An 11,187-nucleotide genomic window follows, 5' to 3' on the forward strand; every position below is an offset into this window, starting at 1 on the left:
AGATGCCCACATTTATCTGACACACATTTCCTAGCTCAGGAAGATGTTTTATAATGATGTCTGCTCTATAGCTATTCCTGTAGTGTCGTTGTGATCAGTCATGTGCTGGAGGTCTCTCAAACACTTTTCAAGCTAATGCTGCTTTTGAGAAGTGCATATGGTACTGGCAATCTTAGCACCATGAGCCAGGAACACCTGCTCTCAGATCAACCAGTAATGTGTGATTACACACAGTGTGTGATTTGTCAGCATTGCAAACCTCAAATTTGTTACCAGCCACTTCGGTACCACCGAAGGATGTGGCACAGAGGATAAAGCTATAGACTTTCTCCCATCCTGTTCTACAGTGGGAGCAGACATAGTAGGGATGGAGGAGCCATGGTGTTCATTCCCCACTTTGCAGATGACTTGGAGGGACTTGTTTTCCCTTTGTGTCCTCCATCATCTCCTGATTATATTATTTTCATCTCCTCTTAAGAAGGTTTCCCTGAGTCCAGAGGAGAGGAACCTGATGGGAGACATTACATTTAGGGCTGAATGTTGTCAGGTGTTTCTCACACAGTGCTTAATGTCTATGAGTCTCTGTATTTTTTTTCTCATCTGCAGCAGAGGAAAGCTTCTCTAATGCTGGCTGAATAGGCATTACTGATCTATTACTGTAGCAGAAAAAATTAGGAACCATTGTCATTTTAGTCATAGTTTTGTCTTTAAGAACGTTGGTATTGGGTTTTATCCCATCTCTGGGCTATCTCATGTCTAGTTCTTGGTCACCCCAGAATCTTGTGGAGTGGAACTTAAGTTAAACAGACATAAAGGATTGCTCCTACCAACTTTGTGCCATCATGCCCCTAGCATATTTAAGTAAGACTACATTATAGGTCAAAAGCTTTGCGGTTGGATTGGTGTTCGTTTTTCTCTTTCGTGAGCTTACAGAGAACCTTCCTTATTGGAAAGGCACTAGGACATATAGTGGAAGATTCCACATAGGCGCCAGTTCTATCTCTCTGTGTGTTGTCAGCAAGGTTGACTTGCTTTCATTTTGTGGAAAGCAATCTCCTGGGTTATTTGAGGACTTTGATGGGACTCTTTTGAGCAACAACTGAATGGGATATAATTCAGTCCTGGTACTAGAAGCATCCTTTCATGGGTAGATGAGAACTCTGTTTTCCTGCTACTTGGAGAATTTACTACATTCACCATCATATGTTTTAGGAAGCTTCTACTGCACCAAGTTTCCAAAATATTCTTCAAATATGCTTCAATTTCAGCTGTATCTTCCTAAATTCCCTCTTTCATATCTCCAATCTCCCTTTCTGCTGCCCACTTTATCCTCCTGTTCTCAGCCCCTCTCAACCCCAGGTCACCATTAATTATTCTATTTCCCCATGCTGCCCCATACCTCCAGTATTTTCCTCTGTAACTAACCTCCCTGGGTCTATGGATTGCAGTTTGGTTATCTTTACTTAATGGCTATATCTACATATAATTGCATACATATCATATTTGTCTTTCTGGGTATGTGTTGCAAATTATACAATATATTTTTAATAGCTGAGAAATACTCCATTTCCTATGTGCCATATTTCTTTTATCTATTCTTCTGAGGTACATCTAGGATTTTTCCCAGTTTCTAGTTATTATGAATGGGTATTATTAATCAATGACGTGATTAAGCAAGAGTTCTTCTGGTTGATAAAGTGTTCTCTAGGTATGTGTCCATGAATGGTATAGTTGGATCTTGAGGTAGATAATGCCCATCATTCTAAAGAACTGACATGCTGATTTCCACAGTGGTTATTTTGTTAATCCAAATGGTTCTGCAGAGTTCCTTCTGTTTCACTGTATTTCATCTCGGTGAAAGTGTCCCATGGTACAGTGTGTGCTCCACTATAAAATTGCTTAATAATGCTTATTTATTACTTATACATTCATATGCATACACAAATATGAATATTTTCTACATACTTCACTAGTTACTAGGACATCATGATTCTGAAGAACTCTGTAAAAACTCTTTAAGGATAAAATATACACATATGGAAGGTTATATGTTGAGAGATAGTTTGGAGTCAAACATTCCTTATGTTTGATTTTTAACTTTAATTCCAATTATTTTAAATTACAAAATGCACTGAGACTCTGCTTTGCAAGCATAACAGAGTATCATTAATGGTGTCAGGGATTGGTGCCTACCCATGGGACCGGTTTCAAATTGGACCGGTTATTGGTTGGCCATTCCCTCTGTGTCTACTGCATCTTTGCCCCTGCATTTCCATAGACAGGACAAATTTGGGTCAGAATTTGTATGGGTGGATTTGATTTACCACTTGAGGTCCTGCCTGGCTATAGGAAGTGGCTCTTTCAGGTTCCATATCCCCATTGATGAGTTACAGCTAAGGTCACAACCCACTCCTGTGACTCCTGGAATCCTCAATTATTCCAGATTTCTGGTACATCCTAGAGATGCCCAACTCTCCCATCCCTGCTAGCTGCAGATTCTATTCATTCTGCTTGCCCTCTGGCCCTCTCTCCTGTCTCTCACAGACATGATCTTGAAGTCTCCACATTCCCCCTCCCCATCATCTCTCTGATCCAGATCCCTCTCTCCATTTGCCCCCTATGACAATTTTATTCCAGATTCTAAGTGAGATTCAAGCATCCTGCCTTGAGACTTTCATCTTTAGCTTCTTTGGGTCTCTAGATTGTATCCTGGGTACCCGGGACTGTCTTAGTTTGATTTTCCACTGTTGTGAAAATGCACAATGACTAAGGCAATTGTTTTAAAGGACGAAGTTTAATTGGGATTGGTTTCCAGTTACAGAGACTTGCTTCCTTATCATCGTAGTGGGAAGCATGGCCGTGTTCAGGTAGACATGGTGCTGGAAGAGCTAGAAGTTCTACATTTTGATCTGAAGGCATTTAGAAGAAGACTTACTCTGGCCAAACTTGAGGATATATGTGAGAGCTGAAAACCCATCCCCATAGTGTCCCATTCCCTCTAATATACCCAAAATTACACCAACAACAACTCAACTCCTAATCATGTCACTCTCTGAGGGCCAAGCATTCAAACATAAGTCTATAGGGGCTAAACATTATCAAACTATATTTACTTTATGGCTAATTTCCACTTCTATGTGAGTATATGTAGCATGTAGTTTAAAAAACAATCTTTGCTATGACTGGCTCAACACTGGAAACTGTTGTTTCACTTGTCCCACTATGGTTAGCCCCAAGTGGTGGTCTGTCCAATTTCAAAACTATCATCCCATAGCCCTGTAAAATGAAAACTCTAAATGTCTGTAATTCATCAGGCAGATTTATAACACTAAATCTTCAACCCCCAAAATGCCCATACCAAGAACTCAAAACTCAATTAATATAGATACAAACTGTATACCTAGATTGGACAAATGTGTCCTATATTACTCAATTGTCTCTTTGTGAAATCCCCAGTTCTTTATGGCTCCTAGGACCACATAGTACTGGCTCATTGCCATCTCCTTAAGGTACCATCTTGTCTCTCTTCTCTCTCTCTCTCTCTCTCTCTCTCTCTCTCTCTCTCTCTCTCTCTCTCTCTTTCCTATCTCTCCTTTTCCCTCCCCCTCTCTCTGTCTCTCTGTCTGTCTTGTGTCTCTCGCTGTCCCCTCTCTAAAACTTTCAGCTCTGCCTTCCCTTCCACTGCCCAATCACAGACTCTAGCCTTTTCTGACTGACTAAGATTTCACTTGACAGCAATAAATATAGGCATTCTTGAGGGATCCGAATCTATTAACAGCAATCTACAAAATGTACATACCATGCATGTCCTTTGGGTTGGGTTACTTCACTCAGGATGATATTTTCTAGTTCCATCCATTTGTCTACAAAATGCATTGTGTCCTTGTTTAATACCTGAATAGTATTCCATTGTATAGATACCACATTACTTTTATCCATTCTTCAGGTGAAGGACATCTAGGTGGTTTCTAATTTTAGCTATTATGAGTAAATCTGGTACGAATATAGTGGAGCATGTGTCCTTGTGGTATGGTGGATCATCAACTGAGTAAGTGTCTTTGTGGTATATTGGGGCATCATTTGAGTATATGCCCAGGAGTGGTATAGCTGGGTATTTAGGTAAAACTGTCCTTGTGGTATGGTGGGTCATCAACTGAGCAAGTGTCTTTGTGGGATATTGGGGCATCATTTAAGTATATGCCCAGGAGTGGTATAGCTGAGTATTTAGGTAGAACTATTTCCAATTTTTTGAGATAATGCCAAATTGAATTCCAAAATGGTTTGCAATCCCACCAGCAGTGTAGCAGTATTCTGCTTTCTTCACATCCTTGCCAGCATGTGCTATCCCTTGAGATTTTACCTTAGCCATTCTGATGGACATAAGATGGAGTCTCAGATTGTTTTGATATGTATTTCCGTGATGACTAAGGACTTTGAACATTTATTCAGTTCTTCCTTTAAACCATGCATTCTTGAGAATGAGACCAGCTTCTACTATATAATGAGACACTTTCAAGAGGAAAAGAAACTACTTCTCTCTTCTTTTCATGTAACTGCTATACCAAACATATTGGATTTGTTTTATTCTGTTATTAAATAGCATTAATTTTACATCAAAACTCTGACAACCAGTGGTCATTTTTTATAAGTATTAAATATGGAGTGTGTATGATTTTTACTTGTGCTACAAACAGCATCAGCAAAATTCAGACATATGAAAAAGCAGTCATACAAAAAGATAGTTTTAAAACATAAAACTATTACATTTTAAAACTCAACTTCACATATTACTCACTAAATGCCAGAGATTATGTATTTGATATTAACTTTGGAAACAATTAAGTTATATGAACCCCATTATCTATTTTCCCTGGTGACTTAAAGATCAGTGTTCCATTCACAGAACATTAATGATAAATGTTTTCTATATATTCTTCACTAACTGTGTTGATAACTGAAGCATGTGAGAATTTTACTTCTGGGAGTTTTAAAAGAAATGAGAAAATGATGTCCACAAAGAAGTGCATTGAGGAAAACTTCCTACAAACTGGACTGTTTTATCCCTACATAATAATGTTTGTCTCCAACAATCTATACATTTAATATAATCTAGAACTTTGGAGATGGTGAAACTGTAATGTAGAATTTAGGTAAAATGATTGTATTCTAAAAGTGTAATAACTTTACTAAATGTAGTGAATTAAATTCAACTTTTTAATAATTTGAAAATCAAACATTTTAACAAAATATTTATTTTATCTACATTTGTGTGTGTCTTCCAGGAAACTGGAAGATAACATTAATTCTCATGGACCTGGAGGTATAAGCAATTATAGGTAGAATTAAATTCTGATAAACAGGTAAACTTTGTGCAAAATGACGTATCTTTAAAAAATTTACTACATGTTTTATTCAGTATTACGTATCTTAGTTTTTCTAAAGTCCATAAATAAATCAGATTTCTTACAGAGATCAAAGTGTGCTTGTAAATATGAGAAGTTCTGCAGGCTACTCCTGTTTCAATTAGAAAAGAATGATTTAGTGTTTGATTTAATCTCAATCTTTTATCACTTCATTCTCAAATTGAATTCTATTATGTAACTTCATATACAAATGTGATAATTGCTTGAAATATTTGCAGGAGTTATAAAAGTAAAACAACTACAACTTGCTTAAGTAGAGCATTTGAAGCAATCAACAATCAGCACACAGTAATTATCTTGCTTTAATAAAAAATGCTATATATTGCAAACTTCTAAATAGAAATGCAGCAATTGAAGTAAAATATTTGACATGAAATATTTTTGAATCAGAATTAATAATTTCATTTACTTAAATTTCACAATTTAATATTTTTCTTATATACACAGGGTAAAAAACACATCCAGGTTGTAGGTTCATTTACACAATCTTTAGTGAAATGTCTTATCTTTGGCTAATTTTGAGACTTCTCAATTCATTAGTTTATATTTATTATAGATGATAAAATTAATGGATAGATATTAGTTATAAATATTGTTTCTGAATGTAGAGCTTACTAATCTCAACATGTTCCATAGCAGAACTTTGTATTTATTATTTGCTCTCTTTGAAGTATAATGAGACCAAAATGAAGTATTACCAAACTAACCAAGAAAGCAGTGGACCAATGTACCCTAAACTTGATTAAAAACTGGGATATTGGACTCAAATTGTAATTATTTAAGTATTTTCGAAGCTATAAAACTGTGTTTGGAAGGTTTAATATTTACAATGTTTTTCTGTTACTGACAGGCAATTTGTATCTAAATACAGATATTTGTCTTTTAGCAATTAATACATTTTCAATAATAGCACACTACAAAATGATGCAAAAGCAAACATGGCTCCCCAGGGTGAAGATTGTGCTGCTGTGCAATGGACATTCCATGTAACAATGAAAATACAACAAAGACTCAAGCTCAGTTACCTTGCATGTGTGGCTCGCAGCCACTGTAACTCGAGCTCTATGTTACTGAACACCCTTTGGCCTCTAAGTTTACCCTCATACATGTGCCCATGCACAAAGTCAAAATTTATAAAATAATTAACATATTATTTTATAAGGATAATGAGATGGGTGATTTTTAACCTTGATATTTTGAAAGAAAAGAATAGTAACAAAATTTAAGTGGTTCTTTTGATACAAAGTAAAATATGAATAAATTATCTTTGAATCATGGTAAATGATTATTGTAAGATATCTGAAAGTGATCATGAGTTGTACAAGCAAAAATAAAATAGTGTAATGACATCTCATCAAATAATAAGGACATATTTCTAAGGAAATGTTAATTTTATCCAGATATACTTCACATATCCAGAAAAAATTTAACTCTAAAGTTTAAATTTAAAGAGAATTCTGCTAATATATGTAACTATAATTATTTGCATTATCTTATGCTGAAAAATAGCCTTTCAGTTGTTTGTTTATGTACATGTTTTACATTTCCAATAGATTCAACCACAATTTTACACTCAGTACAGATTATAAATAACAATATTCTAGTGCTACATTCCTTCTGCCTCATATTGGCTCTCTCCTATTATTCTGGAACATATGGCAAAGATTTTTCATATGTGTGCAGACAGTTAATTCCATTAGAAGACTAATATAAAATAAAAATAAAATGAGATTATTCAATGCATAAAATATATTTTTCACAACATCATCGCTTTTCAGTAGCTTACATTCTGTGGAAACAGTCTTCATTTAACCAACATTAGTTTTGTATTCATGCAAAAGAACAGAATAGCAGTTCGGAATTATACTTCTAAAAGAATAAAAATAATCCTTATGTCAAGTGGATAATTGACACCTCTATATTATGAATTAACTTAAAAGTTAATTTACTGCCTTTCTAAACCAAACTAAATCAAAATGTCACATTAAACATAAACGTATTTCAATCTGGCACAGTTTTTTCTTGACTTTTTCAAAATTCATGTATTTTTGCTACTTTCTTGTTTTCATGTGTTAAAATTTTTATCTCCAACTATGCTCTTAACTATTTTAAAAACACTGCTTTTGTATTATATTCTTCTATGCTTTATGTAACTAAAAAAGACAAACACCCAGCTACGCCCTGGGTCCAAGTCTATCTTCAGAAACCACAGACTGATCTGACTGACCAAAACATTTCAAGTGTTGTAAGTGCTGTGGAACATTCTAGTCTTAATTAGTGTCATGTTCTGAGTGTCTTGTCATTTCACTAGCACATGTATCTTTCAATCTTGTTGATTGACAAGCTTGCAATCATTTTCAGTAGTTCATACTCCTCATATCTGAAAAATTTCTAAAAGCCTTCCACATAAGTTATTTCTTATTAGGTGTAAATAATATTTTATTTTCATATTTCCTTTTTAACAATTCAGAATCCTTTTAACTAGATTTCTTACTCAGAATTTATCTAGCCAATTTTATGACAAGCACAATTTAAATGTATTAATTCATCAAAACCTTAACTCTGTACATTTATTGTCCACACTAGCTGCATAATTTTAGAGTGTTCTTTGTTTTGAGGGGTATGAAAAAATGTGTGAATCTCTTACTACATATAAAAGCTTAACCATGGACGAGTGATGGCTGATAAATGGCTTAATGAGTGAGCAGGATTTTCACCAATCCTTACAAGCCGAGTAGAAGAGATCTGACTCCTATAAAGTGTCCTCTGACTTCACATATGTCATGGGACTTGTGTACCTACTACATTAAAATATATAATAAATGAATACATATGTAATATTTGCATTACTATATTATAATATATATAAATTTTAGAAAGATAATGGAAGAATAAAATATTTCAAATCATAATTTTCAATTTTAGTTTTTTTCTTAAAGAATCTATAATAAGGACTTGATCTCTACTTGCATTCTCCACTAAAACCCAGGTCTGCTTTCTAATTCCAGGGCACTCCAGAGACATGACAAATGAGTATGAATCACTTATCAGGTAATGTCAAGAATTAATGAAATAATACTGTTCATTAGACCATGTCTAAAACTCAAATTTCAAACTCAATATACTATTGCTAGCTACTTAATATAATGTTTGTTTCAAAATAAAGATACTAAGGAAATAATTTTAGAATTAGCAAATATTTGTAATCTCATGGATATAATAAGAAAAATGTTGCTTATGTTAATAATTTTGGAATTGTTAAATATACCTAAAGCCATTTCAGTAGCAAGAAAACTAGCAGAAAAGCAAAATGAATGGAGTATATATTTTTATTCTATATGTTGAGCATCTAAGTCTAAATAGTATTGCTATATGAAATTTGCAAGTCAAAAATATAAAAAAATAATTATTGAAGAGTTCATTACTCACATTTAAGATGTGAATCTTTTATAAGGATATTTTATTTATTTATATTTCAAATTTTATCCCCTTTCCTGGTTTCTCCTGCAGAATTTCCCTATTCCATCCCATTTCCCTTGCTTCTATGAGGGTGCTGTCCCTCCCACCCACCCACTCCTACCTCATTACCCTTGCATTTCCCTACTCTGGAGAATCAAGCCTTCATGGGAAGAAAAGCCTCTCCTCCCACTGCTGCCAGACAATTCCATCCTCTGCTACATGTGGAGCTGGAACCATGGGTCTCTCCACGTGTACTCTTTGGTTGGTGGATTAAAGCAGAACTATCAAAGTTCATGATGGATATTATTAGAAATAACTACAAAACATGAAATAAATAGGAAAACAAAACAAAGACAGTTATCTATTCCCTTTTATCATAGTTCAGAAGTGAAACAAACCTGAAAAAAGGAGAAAGAGATATGGAGAGGGAGAAAGTGAGACATAGAAAAACACAGGCTGACAGTAGGAGTGAAGACAAAATGTTGCAACCAGGACCTGAAGTTAGGCGATTCAAATTTGTGTATGAGGCACAATGTGGAAAAAGTGTTAAATAACTTGCATTTTCTGTATTTTGTTTTCTAAGAGATTTTTATGATATTGTTGCTGTGTCTCTTAAAAGTTTCATGCATATAGGTGTGTCTCTGTGAGTGTATGTCATATGTATGTGCAGATGCCTATAGTGACTAGAAGAGGGGATCAGGTCTCCTAGAGCTGGAGGCACAGGCACTATAAACTGCCTGACATGGGTGTTGGGAGCCATTTGTGTCCTGTGGAAGAAGAGCGAGTACTCTGAGCCATCTTTCTTCCTTCATTGTACACCACAGTATTTTCTTTTTTATTATTTTGTAATGTTCACAAACTAAGAGATATCAAGATATTCAATGTGTCAGAGACTCAGATCCATATTAGAAAGACTTTGTGAGTAACAGTATTTTTTCCTTGATTGCCCTTCAAGGATTTCTCATGGTTTTTCACATTTTTTTCATGTTATTCTCTTATTTGTTTAATTTTTAAATTTAAATTTATGTGTTTCCTCTGCATGTATATGCACCATTTCTATGTAGTGTTCTCAAAGGCCAGAAGATGGCAGTGATAAAGCAAGAACAATCATAGCAATATGTACTGTTTGTTTGGGGTTCCTCTGAGGTTTCTTTTGCAGTAATTCATACTAAGGTAACGCATGCTTGACACTGACTGAAAATTTCATTTAATAGTTCAGAATTTCTGGGAACAGCATTGTTCACTATTTGGGGTACTGCTTTCTATTATTTTAATATTTATATTAGCTTACAAGTTAGGTGAGTTTCATGAAGCTTCTTTGTATAAATTTCATTGAACTCATACTCTACTTCTCATAACATGAGTGCATGAAAGTAAAAAATCTTGCACACAAAGAACAAACACACTTCTATTTTCAATTTTACTTCATATTGCATTCCATATATTCCCATTTTATTTAAAGCTGATGCTGCCTTGCTATATTTAATTTCTGAAACATAAAAAATATTATTATGATCTCTTCTTTGTGTCAAGGTCAGGCACACATTTGTCGTTGAATGCCATTGTTCTATAAATGAACTCTCTCTCATTTTTTCTTTCCTTTTTCTTTGATATATTTCTTTACTTACATTTCAAATGTTATTCCCTTTCCCGGTTTTCTGTCCATAAGTCCCCATCCCCCCTCCCACATACAGGTATTCCCCCCTTCCATCCCCTTTACCACCTCCCACATATTCCCCTGCACTGGGGGTCCAACCTTGGCAGGATCAAGGGCTTCCCCTTCCACTGGTGCCCCAACAAGGCTATTCTCTGCTACCTATGCAGTTGGAGCCCTGGGTCAGTCCATGTAAAGAGAATTTGAAATGACATGTGATAATAATGGCGTTTCTAGTGACATTAATGATACTCTACACCTTACAGGATATTCTTCACATCTCAGTGTCTAATAATAAACATGTTCTCATAAATGCTAGGGTTGAAATCAACTCAGCTCCTCTGAGAACCCTTAGCGAAAGCTGTTAGAGAAGTGAGGTGCTCCTTCCATTGTTCTATAAATGTGCCAGCTTGTACAACTGGTTTAATGGCATATTTCTGATTTTGCTGGTGTTCTTTAACTACTGATTAAATTCATATTTCTGATCTTAATAGTTTTGGTAAAGACTACCTTAAGCATTTTATTTTGATTTAGAAACCGGAAGTTTAACTTAATTTGCTTAGTGCCAAAATGAATTAGAACTTAGCTCTTTCCCTAAATATTAATAATGTTTTGACAATTAAAAAAAACCAAAAGGATAACTATGTTAGT

The sequence above is a fragment of the Rattus norvegicus genome, chromosome 6 (assembly GCF_021556685.1).
Source record: "Rattus norvegicus strain SHRSP/BbbUtx chromosome 6, alternate assembly SHRSP_T2T, whole genome shotgun sequence".
NCBI classification, from domain to species: Eukaryota; Metazoa; Chordata; class Mammalia; order Rodentia; family Muridae; genus Rattus; species Rattus norvegicus.